Genomic DNA, 10,170 nt, shown 5'->3' on the forward strand with positions numbered 1-10,170 from the left:
TACAAATTACGCCATGGTTATCATACAGTGCTCTACAAGATTGACGTTACTTAGAAATAATTTTAAATTTAAGACTGATTATATTATGTTTGTCGCAAGTGCACTGTTTAAATGTAAAATTATAATATTGTGATATTATATACGGGTAAGTCGGACCGGTTTGCGCGCGCTATTTTTACTATTGCAAATCGATGATTTAATGTTTACGCGAGTGGGGGAAGGGCCAATGCGATTTTAATTAAATTACAATAAACGTGCGTGTATAGATTTTTCGATATTGCCGAGTTGTCACGGTTTCGTATAATATATAATATTATGTATGCAGTGTGTGTATTTACATTTGCGTGAATGTACAAGCAAAAGTAATTTACATACATTCTGTTTTAAAAAAAATATTAGGAGATTTCGTGTTTTTAATAATTCTAAGATAATATGTATTAGGTATAATACATAACTGAATTTATCGCTCAAAGTTGTCGTTTAAAACGAGTTCTGCGCATCATCGTAATAATAATGTAGGTACTTTCAATAAAATATGTATAATATACACAAGTCCTGACTGATTTATAATCTACTTACAACCAAATTATCATTTTATGATTAAATGTTCGCCTATGGTTTTGTTGACTAACAAAAAATGAATATTTGTTTTTAATAAAATAGGGTTGCCATCGCTCATCACTGGTTACAAAAAATAAAATAGTTATTGCCTATTGCGATTAGATATAATTTTAAACATATTGTATTCTATGTTTGGTAAAAATGATCATTCAAATGACTGAGTAGTTTACATTAAACGGAATGTAAATGGGGTAAATCCATTGGTATTTAGTTTTGTACGTGCATTTAACGTCGTGCAGGATCAGCTATTGGCGATTTTACGTTATGAGCAACGAGGTAACCGTTCGCGGTCGGCGAGAGTAATCAGCCCCTATGACTACCCTCGCCGACCGCGGACGGTTACCTCGTTGTTCATAACTCGAAATCGCCAATAGTTTCAAATACATTAAAAGGTAACAACTGTAACGTAATAAAAATAAATAATAATATATTGTAAAGTATACAATAGGACACTAATCTTACATTAGGAAGTATAAAAAGTATATTTTTGACTTAATGAATATGTACATTAATGTACAAAATATTAAAGTGACTTTGCTGTATTAGAGCAATAATAATACTTATAAATATAAATCAAGTTAAATTCTATAATTAAAAATTAAAATAAATTAGAATAATTTATTACGAATGCTGATTCTGATGCGTTACGCACCTGTTTAATATTTTTTCGTATACTTATAAGTTATAATGGTATCAATAGTGATGTATACTTATAAGTTATAATGGTATCAATAGTGATCAATACTTAGAAGTAATAATGGTATCAATAGTGATCAATACTTAGAAGTTATAATTGTGCTATGTTTCTATCGACTATAAAAATATTGGTGATCACCATCGGTCTCCAATTCTACATTTAATTTATAAAAACTATTTTTTTTTCTATTTCTATTTTTTTTAGGATAACGCAAAAAGAATTATAACATTCTCCTGAGGCTTTTCCTGCAATATAATTCGCATAGGTAACAGGTATTATTTATATTAATATTATATCAGCTATAAATTATAGTTGGAGTAAATACAAGTATAACCCGCCCAGCTTATCTAAAATCTGTGCTCAAATAATAACTTCAGAAATAAAAACAGTGTATATAGTTTACTGTTATCAGTACGTACTTTGAATAAATTACTTTAAAATATATTTGTATACACTTTTTTAAATTTAAATTTAAATGGCCCGCTCAAGTCTCAATAACATAAATTCTATTTATGTTGTAGAAAAAATATATTTACAAAAAAATCCTGAATTGTGTGATTTGATTATTTGATGATGAATATGTACATAATTTATGGTGTGACGTATTTTGACTGTTGTACGTGTCAGAAAGTGATGCAATATGATTCCGTACTTTTTACCTTATTCGCTCTGCAAACAACAACACGATTGTCGATTGCACACAAAAATATTTTATATTCTTGGCTTAAAGGATTTAAGTTTATGAAGTTCACCTGTAATTTGTAGTACTAATAAATCTATATATTATTATTTATTATATTCTCAGCACATTATGATTGATTGTTTAATACAAAAAAATTATTGTGTACTAATTTATACGTCAATTACATATTATTATAAACAGTTTAATACTTCAATACACGTTAAGTATTAGTAGTATAAGTAAATCATTAGGTAGGTAATAAGCATTAAGTATCATTATATAGCCTATAAGACAATAATAATATAAATTTCCTCTAAAAGTTACAATATAAAATATTTGTTGTGTACTATCTGCTATACTCTTATACTATTGTGTTTTCTTAAATACATAAATACATAAAAAATGCGAAATCGTTTTGTGTTTTTTTTCGGGTAAAAAGATAAAAAGTTCACAATCGTATTACGCTTGTAAAAAAGATACTTAAGCCAGCTGTAACACGTTTTGTACATCAGGGCATGTTTAAGTTAAATAACCACGACTATTATTAATATAATAATTAAAAAAAAATACAATAATATATAGGTACATTAAATTACACTATAAATAAAAACATACAACACAATTGCTATTAATAGACGATAGTATAAGTTTATAATTAGTTCTATCCGATATTAAAATTAAAGTGCTTGGTATTATGGGGTAGAATTATTGTAAGATTGGTGATGTTAATTAATATATCTCTCAAGTTGTTGGAGTATGTGTGACTGAGTCTTGCTCACTCCGCAACCGTATTTTTATTTGCAGATAGCTATTTTCCGTGATCGTAGATTTAGGAATTTCTAAATTTCTAATTGACTATGAATAGAAATAGCTCATTTACAGAATTATAAATGCTAATTATAACAATTTATTAATTAGTACCTATATAGATTATAGTATGTGTTTCACCAATTATTTAAACATATAAAATATTTTTGTCGCACACGTTTGCTTAAATTACAGTTTTTACACTTATTAAATTCTACTACAATAAAAACACACATAAATAAAACGTACGGGCGAACATTGTGATTCTAAAATATTTCGTCTCAATGATGAAACGGTCCACGACGACCATACCAAGAAGGTACCTACCTTCCTCGAGAGAAAAGTGCGTGGTCGAAAGTAACTTTGCAGTTTTCCGAAAACACCGAGTTGTATGCGTACAAAACTTTTTGTATTATAAATTTATAATATTGACAATATTATTACATTATGAATTCTGTAGCGTGTTGACCCATTTAACCGGTTTTGTTCATTTCGTAGTTGAACAAGTGCAAGTGCGTCAGCAACTGTATCGCAAAAGTCTGTATTGCACTGTAATAATTCACACACGGTTTGTTTACAATGCAAACACCGCTGAATTTCATGATTTTTGTGTATAATATTATAGACTATATTTTAGTCCACGTTGATAATATTAGATATTATTAGAGCGTGTGGAATTTTATGTAATTAAAAACTTCATATATTTAACGAAACGTTTTTGTATGGACATTTTTAAAATTTGAATCGTATAAAACAGAAAAGTAATGAATACTAACTCAAAGCAAAAAGTCATTATTACAGAGCAATCGATTACTACGGATATTACTGAATATTGATATTATGGTGGATATCGAAAAATCGTTTTCCTATTTTATCTTATTATTATTACGACGACGTTCTCTGTTTATGACTGAACATATATTTTTTCCGCACATCAACTATATTATAACATGTAGGTATACCCATTATGCATTACCGCGAAAGAAAATTGAAACCGCGTTGGCGTATTTGTATTTGAATAATAATCGGTACCCGTCTTGACGGTTCCCCGGTGGTTATTATGACGCCACCTCACGGTCGTACTACTGTAGTTATGTTGTCGTCTTTGTACAACAGATGGCAGTAACAAATGGTATTTTGTAATACATGCAATCGGTATATTATTATTATTTTGATGAAATTATATTATTTATCATAATTTTTTTAATATCAATGGTACATACTACATAAAATTGTTTGTTGCCTTTGTTTGATAAAAAATTAAAGATAAATAAACTTAAACTATCTTTTTATTTTTTTTCCTACCCTAAATCCTAATGTATTTATTTCATTATTACCTATATGTTAAATTATAATATGTCGCTTATGAATTGATAATACACAAGAACAATTTACAAATTTTCTAAAACAATGAATAGTCAATGATATAAGTATCTTACAGTATATTATATTGGCTCTCAACTACTTAAATGTAACAAGTAATAAATACTTATTTTTATCGGACGATAGGTACGTGATGTGAATTTAATCAATTCAAACGAAAAAAAATCGGAATTGTTATTGATTGCAATTTATCATTATTTTGCGATTAAAAACGTTTATAAATTAAATAAAACAAAAATCGAACGAATCGTGACGTTTAAACGTTTGTAGAACAATCGTGAGAATACTATGATAATAATTAATAATCGATCCTGTTTTTCCGCCGATTTATACATTTAAACATTTTAAACCTGTATGAATAGGTATAGTAGTATTATAGTATATTATCTGCATTATGATATACCAGCTATTTGTCGTTCCTAGTAAATCATCGTCGTTCGTCTTGTACGATCACACGTTCGTCGATTATTAATGTCGATCGATCATCAAAACACGTGTAGTCGTCATCTCTTAACGTCTATATTATGTCTATATATCTACAGGGATATTCGACGAGTTTGTCTTACAAGTAAAATATTGAATATATTATATCATTATAATATTATCCATTGCTGGGTATTAGATGCGTTGCACTGCTGTACAACAAAATCGATTGTGCATTATCAGAGTCGATAATTTATCAATAAAATTCGTGTCTTGTAAGACAGTAAATCGAAAATGATATCATTTTGACCACGTGTTTGCGGGTTTCTTTTTTCTCTAACCAGCTAAGTACAGCGCGGAGTACAGGTTCGGCGATACATAGAAATAGCTGATAATATAGGTATTGTAGTATTAGATATGTATATGTATATATTATATCGTAGGCCGATTTTGATAATTAAGTATATAATATAAAAATTAACAAGATGTGAAAAAAAAATTCTAAAATCAAATTTACACACGACAAAATATGACTGACAATAGGTACGAAAAACATCGACTAAACAGTATAAATAATATAATATATAACGTACACTATATTATATTCTATACTTCTCCGACTGCCTCTCCACTACCCCGTTTCGGTTATAGGCACCAACATCGCCAAATTTAATCTGCTATTGAAGGCCAATACCATTTGTCATGTGTGTGGGCTTCTTCATAAACGTTTTATTCTTTTTTGCCTACACACACACATATACATTTATACCTATAAGATGCTTTTGGACCGCAAAATACGCATATCATATGTTCTATATACATTTTAACTGTCATTGACTTATTTAGGATTATTTGTTAGAAACAGTTACGTATTAAATGCATACAATGATAGAGAATATAAAAAATATGTAGAAATTAGTTTTATAAAAAGTGGAACATAATCGCTCTGCCGTACAAATAAGGCACCACGTCGTCATTGATTATAGACAATAAAATAGACGTGTTAAATTTCAATTCAAATGATAAACAATTATTGTATACGATGAAAAACAATTCTGAACGAAAACGATCTAACTTTTTTTGATTACCAAACAATTATTTTTAATTATAACGAGCGGAGCGATGCGAATGTATCTTACATAATTTATGTGTGTTTTTTGTGTCTGAATATAATTTTTCTAGAAAAAATGTTCTGATTATCAACATTACTAGACATTTATTTCATAAAATTGTATTTAGGTAGTTGGTACTTTTCGAAGGTCAAAATTATTGGAAATGCTAAGCACTTTTTAAAATAATCAGGCAAAACTAGAAAAAAACTAATGAATATTTTAATATTGACGTTAAAATAATTGTTTGATTTCTTTGGTTATCAAAAAGTTAAATAGTCTTTATCGCTTAAAATCATTTTTTATAACAATGTCAAAGAAAATCATAGAATTCAATTTTAGCACATACATTACAGATTATATTTAATGAAGTATACTCAAATCCTACTACATTAGGTATATATATACAACAGAGCAGTTATTATTTACTTGACGGTTTTATTTAGCATTTAATATTATTTTTATTTTTAAACCTATAATTTTAACAGTTAAAATAAACATTGAAAAGTATAGGAACTTTCGTATTAATACTATTATTTATATTGTTTTTGTGGCTTGGTCATTACTGAATGCTTTTGCTATGATGTTCGGTATCATGTTCAGATTGGTACATATTGTAATGATATAGTTTAGGCAATTTTCTATTAAATGTTTAACCGTGAAAACAGTGAGCGTGTATCACACTCAAATTGTGGAAGTTTACTATTTATGCAAGTAAAAATTAAAAGGTGTGTCAAATTCTAACTTGAGTGACATAAATTGAAGTTAACGGTTGTGTGTTATTTTTTAATTGTTTTTAAGTTTATTATTGTGAAGTATTATTGTCAAATTGAGAAAATTTTTTAAAGATATCTATATATAACTGTATCACTATAGGTATACTTAAAATATAAATGCATCAAGTGTACATGTGATTTGTTTGTGGTTTATGTATGCCACTTAATATACTGATACTACATACCTATAAGCAATATGCGTGTTTTGTAGGAAGTATATATATTCCAAGTTATGCCTTACATCAAATTAAAAATAAAAACGACCTATGAGAAAAATATGAATTAAATTGCAATCGTGTCGTGCAATAAAATAACCTCGTCACGTCCATTTAGTATATTATATACAGATGATTAGGTTGTTCGAGTTTTTATTATCATAATTTATTAGAATAAATGTTTATGATCGAATTTAATAACACGTGTTGAGATGAAAAAATATATACGCAGGTATCTATATGTACTACATAAAAAAATCGCATTTACCACGATATTATATTGCTCGTCTTATCACTTGTAATTTGTAAAACATGTACTGCAACTTTTATATTATTATAATACACGCATACGCAAGAAAATCTGATATTTTATTGTTCAATTATAAATACGTTATTTTGATGTATTTATGTACCTATAATATAATATAATATTATGTGTGTGTGTGCATATGTTTATTCATATAGTTCGATTATGTTTATAAAAATATATAAATACAATGTAATAATATAATAAGTACAGCTTACAACGCGGTCAAATAAAAATCTATATAGTATATAGGTACGGTACTTAGAGTATATTATAAACAGATTATAATACGCGTGTATGACAGGGCTGTATATAGAAAATACAAATATAATTACGTGGATATAACACATAATAACTAACTAACTACAATTTTCATTTTTTTTTCAATTATAAAGCGCGTAAATTACTCATTGTACAAGTAAAAACATATTATAACATTATAGATATTCACTGTAGTAGGTAGTGACACATATATTCATTATCGTATCGAAAAAAAATTGAATCTCTTATTAAAATTAGATTATTCCACCTTGCATATACGTATAATAGTATGTGACGTATCTTCATATTATATTATAATATCTACCTATGTTAATAGATGTACCACATGATGATATTGAGCTAAAATTTAAAAATTTAAGTTCCCTATATAAAATTTAAACATTTTTCATTCCGTTAATAGGACTTCCTTGCAGCGTTTTTAGAGAACAAATGTACCTAAAATATTTTTAAAATTATTGAAAATGTATTCAGTATTATTATTATTGCATTATTATGTGACACTAAAACACTTTTTTCGTACTGATCAAAATGGCGAGCACGAAATCAAAAGGATACTGACACAGGAATGAAGTGCTTTATTTATACTACTATCATGGATTAAATAATAATAATTAAATAAATGCAAATGTATTAACTATTGCAATCGAATAAGCGTGTAAAAAAATATCTCCCCGATAAAGCACAAAATGAGTTTTTTGTAGACGATCCATTTTTTTCCAAAGGGAATACATGAATATTGAATACTATACATACTACGTGTCTACATAATATGAGATTTAGACAATTCGCCTAGTGTGTAGTAGTAAAGATTTTTATAAATAAGCTTATCATATAAATCTCTATACCTCTGCAAAGTTGATTAACTTACCGGTCGTCTTAACTTTATGTGTATTACTTCACAAAATACGAACAGTAACTGCAAACAATTATAATACTATATTATATTGAGTCATCGAAATTTAGGCAAGCGAGACTCGTGTTATATACGTACTGTAAATGTATTGTTACTATATTATAAATATATATATATATATATATATGCAAGTACCTGGTGGCGGATATCTGCAGATAATTTTGTCCTCAGAGTTTTTTAACCCACAACAGCGTGTACGACATGCGCTTCGGATTGTTCTTATATTATATTATGTACATATAATTTACACACACACTACACACGAGACCGCGTATTTTATATACATATAATGTATGTACATAAGATCCATTAGATTTTTAACAAGCAAATAGGTGTGTATCAGTGTGACCCGATCGCGTCTGCTCGCGGATATAATATTTATGTTGTTGTTTTTTGCGCCCGGTATCGTCTGCATCGCGGCCATCCTCTGGGACGCGAACACACACGGACGTCATCAAAACAGACAAAACGTACGTACTATATATATTATATATATATGTTTATATAATATATAATAATACATTTAGCCATATACCTTTATGTATATTATTTTTTTAACAGGTTTATAATAATAATAATACGCGTGGTGCCGAATCTCTACTATTTATCGCCGCGGGCTGGATGACGGATCAAAAATAAAAAAAATATATTATATTACGCTAAATAAATAAAAAACATATTAAGTGGATGTCCCGCATGTATTTGTCTTCATCTTACTAACGTACAACATGGCAAATTTGTGTTTAGCAAAATCCATTTTATGTTGTTAGCATTAATATAAGAGTATATTTAGCTATTATTAAATTTAAAAGTGTAAGAATATAATCAAAGCATCTCATAGGGTTTTATTAATAATATCATTTTAAAGTGAATCATTAACATTTTAAGGTTGTAATATCTACGTATCTGTATTACGATATTAATATCAGTAAAAGCCTATGTGATTCCCTAGATAATGTTCTTATCTTTAAGTTTGATAATATGTAAATATATTCTAATAGGTACTAAAGCTAACAACATATTATAAAATGGATTCTGCTGAACGCAAATTTTCTATGTTTTAAGTTAGTAAGACGGAGACACGCATGCAGGTATGATATCCTACAAATACAAATACAATATTATTGCGATTAATGTATTATGCAATGTAATATATACTATATTACTCTGTCACTTTAGAGTTGTGTGCGTGTGTGTATTATGCTTACATACCGTTACATTAATAACAAGTAAAAAAAAAAGAAAAATAGTATTTTTATGATCTGCTGTGCATTAAGGGGTCAAGTGTACCTCATCAACGTTATGTACGTGTGTAGTTACACTGTGATTGGGTGATAACTGATAAGTAACTGGTACATGGTTGTTTTTGACCACACACTACACACTACACATTAGTTAATAGTTGACACTTGACACATTAGTCGACATGCTGGTTATGACCCTGTACCAAAATATACATAGTATAGGTAATAGTAAAAACAATTATAATTTATAATAATATCAACAAAATTATTTTATTTAACGAATTTTAAGTGACTTCAAGTGTCTTCAAACCCTAAGAACCCTTATATCACGCACTTGTTAGAATCTCGAGTATGGTTCTATTTTCTAGGATCCCGGTACTGTCTCCAACTCGAATCAAATTTAACGCATTAAACGCAGATAAGTTTTTAAAGTTCATCAGCAATCTATTTATTTCCACCTTATGATTATTCTTTGTCTATACTAACAATATATTCGTTCTTTGACTCCGAAAATGATCAAAAATACTCAGTGAACATATTCATATACATTGTCTGAATAACTTTTAAACAATAAAACCTACTCCATTCTTTTATTTTAATCTCTTTTCAAAGTATCCTCTCGACAGATATACTGCAGTACTCTCATTAGGAGAAAATTATTCGCCGTTGTAGGTATTTTTATGCCGTTAGATAATGCGGATACTTCCTTTT

Source organism: Rhopalosiphum padi, chromosome 1, assembly GCF_020882245.1.
Source record: "Rhopalosiphum padi isolate XX-2018 chromosome 1, ASM2088224v1, whole genome shotgun sequence".
NCBI classification, from domain to species: Eukaryota; Metazoa; Arthropoda; class Insecta; order Hemiptera; family Aphididae; genus Rhopalosiphum; species Rhopalosiphum padi.